The following is a 4215-nucleotide window of genomic DNA, read 5'->3' on the forward strand; positions in this document are numbered from 1 at the left end:
GCCGGCTCGAGGTCAATTTTAAAAAATTCTTTTATGAAAACACAAGTTTTTTGGTGTTTATTTCCGATATATTTCGGTTACGCTTCGGTAACCGTCCTCAGGGCAACTATTGACAAACATGTGAAACATAAAATATACGTAAACACAAATTCCAAAAACAATAATTAAAAATAAAACGTATACATACATTAATTTACACGTCCGCACCGTTTGACGTGGAGTTTGGTACTGTCGATTTGTTTGTAAGCAAGTGTCTGTACAAGTGAGTGCAGTTTTCAGTGTCCGTTTTGTAGTTCAGTCTTATGTTTGCCGGTGTGTTTATTATATGTAACCAATGAATGAAACCGATTCAAAATAACGTTCCGGTTTGGGTTTCGGTTTTGCCAAGTGTTTCGGTTTCGGTTTTGGTTTCGTTCTTCAAAATTTATTTCGGTTTTGGTTTCGGTTTCGTTCCGGTTTCGGTTTTTCACAGAAATTTTGTTGATATTATTTAAATCACAATGTCTTAAACGTTGAGGAAAGAAAATCGAAAATTACAGTTCACTGATAATATCAACACTAGGTTCTTTCCCTAACAATCCGGACCTGATTTGGTAATTAGAGAATAGGAGAAACATTTTCTTTCAAATATGGAACAAAGTTCAGAAGTACGGAAACGCAAAAACCCACATTTCGTGCCCACAAGTCGAGAAACAGCTGATTCACGTTGTTCTTGTTTTTGTCACTTATACCATGTTCTGACGGACATCGGAAACATGTTTTCGTTGCTAAAACTGGTTTTCGACCTAAAACTTGTGTTTTCGTCCATATAAAATCTGTTAAACGAAAACCAGTTCCCGCTGAAAACTACTTGAAAACTCACTTTCCACTCATTCCAATCGGTGTCTTCACTAGTTTTTTTCGATTATTCATCGAAGTGGAAGTCATATTTTATCATCTTTAATACGCCATTTCGGATTTATTGTTAATTGCCTGGCCAAAGCAAAATAAGAATGAAAGTTAAAGGTTGTAAATGAAAAGAAAATGAAGGAAAAATGTTTTAGTTGTCGGTCAGAACATGGTATTAAATGCAAACACTTGGAAATTGAATTTTGGTTTCACAAATTTGATTTTAAGTACATAGGTTGAAAATACATCAACAGGCCATTCACTTTCCCTTAAAAGCACCAAGTAAATGCAGGCAACATGTAAACACAATACAGCTGATATGCACTTTGACACTTTATCCATTTTTACTCGGAGAAAATTTCGGGCTGTTTCGGGCAGGAAGAAGAATACACTTACGATCGAATACGCTCGAATTTTCGCTCTCTATTAACCATTTTGTTGAGTACAGGCATGATTTCTGGGCTATTTTGGGCACACGCGGGATCTCGCATTGCGTACGGGAAAGAAACTACTTAAATATAATTAATCGATCCTCGATTCACAACAACAAAGTCATCAGCAGATTTTTGCGAAAAGTTACCTTGCCATACTTATTTACTACTTAACAAGAATTTTAGCAAAATGTTGCTGATTTTGGTTAAATAAATCATTTATTTCAAAGAAATTTGTATTTATTATTTTTGAAATTTCTGGAAACCGTGTGATTGAAATGGTTTCGGTATCGTTCCTTTTCAGGTCAAGATAACGGTTACGGTTTCGGTTTCGGTTTTGAAAAACGAAACGGTTTTAAACGGTTACGGTTTCGGTTTCATTCCTTGTATGTAACATTTCTAAGGTAAAGCGCTTATTGTAGTGTTGTTCTTGTTGTAGAATCGCAGCGTCGTTGAAATTCGGTGAGTGGCCGCTAGCTGCACAGTGGGCCATGATTGCTGTTTTTTTGATATTTGTAAGCTGACATTGTTTCAAATCCGATTTGTGTTGTGCTAATCTAGTTTTTAATTTTGATTTTGTGGTTCCTACATATAGGCTGTTACATGACTCGTTGTTTTTACCTTTACAAGGGATTTTATAAATAACATTACTTTTTTCCAATTCGGGTATTTTTGACTTCGTTTTATTAAATATGTTTTTTAATGTATTTGTAGGTTTGTGGGCTATTTTTATTTTATCTTTGTTGTAGCAGTCTGATTTAGCCAGGCGTTCTGACAGATGAGGGACATAAGTTAATGATTTAAATATTGTAGGATTTTCTGAGCTATGTTTACTGAATTGCGATTTTGATCTTTTTAATAATGTACTTATAATATTGTCCTGGAAATCATTGTTTTTTAATAATGATCGAATCTCTTTCTCCATCTCTTCGTGGTAAGTTTCGTCCGATATCTCCAACATTCGTCGTATACAGCCCATTGCTGTATTCATTATCATCGGTTTGGGGTGTTTAGAATTAAAATTGATGATTCGTCCTGATGTTGTTGGTTTCTTATACCACCTTAATTTTAATTGGTTTCCTTGTCTGATTATTATGGAGTCTAGATAAGCTAATTTTCCGTTGTCCTCTAATTCTATTGTGAATTTTATATTCCTGTGAAAAGAATTCAGTGCGTCCAGTGTATTTTGTACCTCATTTTCATTTATTATGGCAAATAAATCATCTACATATTTCGTTAATAATCTTGGTGGTCGTCCTAATTTTTTAATCGTGTTATCCAACAACTTTTCCATAATAATATCTGCAATGACAGGTGAGGCAGGGGATCCCATTGGCATTCCTTTTAACTGGGTATATATCGTGTCGTTAAATTTAAAGTACCTATTTTCTTGAATACAAAATTTTACTATTTCCATAAAAAATTGCTTTGGTATCCTTGTGTGTTCTTTTATTATTGTCCATTTTTCTTGTATTACGTCAAGTGCTAGTTGTATCGGTATGCTCGGAAAAAGTGAGACCACATCGAAGGAAATTAGTTTTTCATCGTCACAAATGTAAGTGTTGTTTGTCCTGTGCTTGAAATCCAGCGTATTCTTGATATTATATACTGAGTTTACCGTTACGTTTTTTAAAATATTTACAATATATTTACATAGACCATATGATGGCGATCCAATGGATGAGCAAATGGGTCTAAGCGGTGTTCCTTCTTTGTGTATCTTAGGGAGCCCATAAATTCTTGGAGGTAACGCGGTGCTTGAGGTGAGCTTATTCCGTTTGGCTTTTGAAATAATTTCCATTTTATAAAGTTTGTCGACTAAAATATTATTTTTATTTTGTAGTCTCGATGTGGGATCCTGTCTTTGTATTCTATACGTAGTTAAGTCACATAATATATCTGCCATTTTACTGTTGTAGTCATTTATTTCCATTGCTACCGTTTTGTTTCCTTTGTCAGATGTTAAAATTCGAATGTTGTCATTTTTCCTCAGAAATTTCCGCGTCCGTTCCACTGTGTCTATAATTGCACACTCTATTGCACTTTGCTTATTTGTTGTTTTGTGGTCTTTTATTAAGAATGATAATTTGGTACGCGCCTCTTCTTGTTGCTCTTTGTCCTTAAGAGTTTGTATCAGATCTTCTCCATCCGCGATGTACTGAAAAAGAGGGAATCTTTTGTTCTCAATTGGTAACCCGAACTTTGGACCTTTCGACAGCAATGATTTCACGTCTGGCGGGAACTCTACTTTCGTTTTATTTACAAACCAATCTTCATGCTTGTTGTTGTCGACAAAGATATTATTTCGTTTGTTCCGCAATTTCTCATAGTTAAATTCTTGTCGCTTTTTCAGTGTTGTTGTAAGCTTATCTGCGACGTTTTGCTTACTCTCCATGAGTTCTTTTAAGTCATCTGCGCTCAGCTGTTTCTTTAATTTTGTTGCTATTTCTTCCACCTTCTGTTTTTGTGTTCTTAATGTGTTATGTTTATGTTTGATCAGTAGACTTAATATTTTTATGTGGTAGTAATGTGTATGTCTGGCTAAAGTTCTGTCTATTTCAGGATGTGTGTCACAGTAAAATACAAATAATTTCTTACATCTAGTAGAATTCTTTATAAAGTTAGGAATTAATTTTGATTTTCTGCATTTTAAAAGAAATTTGATGCTAGACTTAAGTTTTACCAGCTTTTTGTATGCAGATTGATATTTGTTTATTACTGCTTTAGAGTTGTCATAATTGTTCTTTATTTTCGCATATCCCATTTTTGTTGTTGTATGCTTACGGCGTGCCTTCCGTCTTTGTATACTGATGGTTTTAGCGACCTTTCTACTTATAAATTAGTGTTTTGCCGGCTCGAGGTCAATTTTAAAAAATTCTTTTATGAAAACACAAGT

At 34.3% G+C, this 4215-nt stretch overlaps 1 long non-coding RNA gene across 1 annotated transcript; it reads right to left on the bottom strand.

The window, feature by feature from the left end:
* LOC118756997 lies at positions 1–224 on the bottom strand. Its single transcript, XR_004995175.1, has 2 exons — positions 188–224; positions 1–106 (listed from the first exon to the last, which is right to left on the bottom strand). It is a non-coding gene; the product is annotated as an uncharacterized LOC118756997 (long non-coding RNA).
* Positions 225–4215: the final 3991 nt, after the last annotated feature.

Source organism: Rhagoletis pomonella, unplaced genomic scaffold (genome assembly GCF_013731165.1).
Source record: "Rhagoletis pomonella isolate Grant_MI unplaced genomic scaffold, Rhpom_1.0 Rhpom_scaffold_13583, whole genome shotgun sequence".
Lineage (NCBI taxonomy): Eukaryota > Metazoa > Arthropoda > Insecta > Diptera > Tephritidae > Rhagoletis > Rhagoletis pomonella.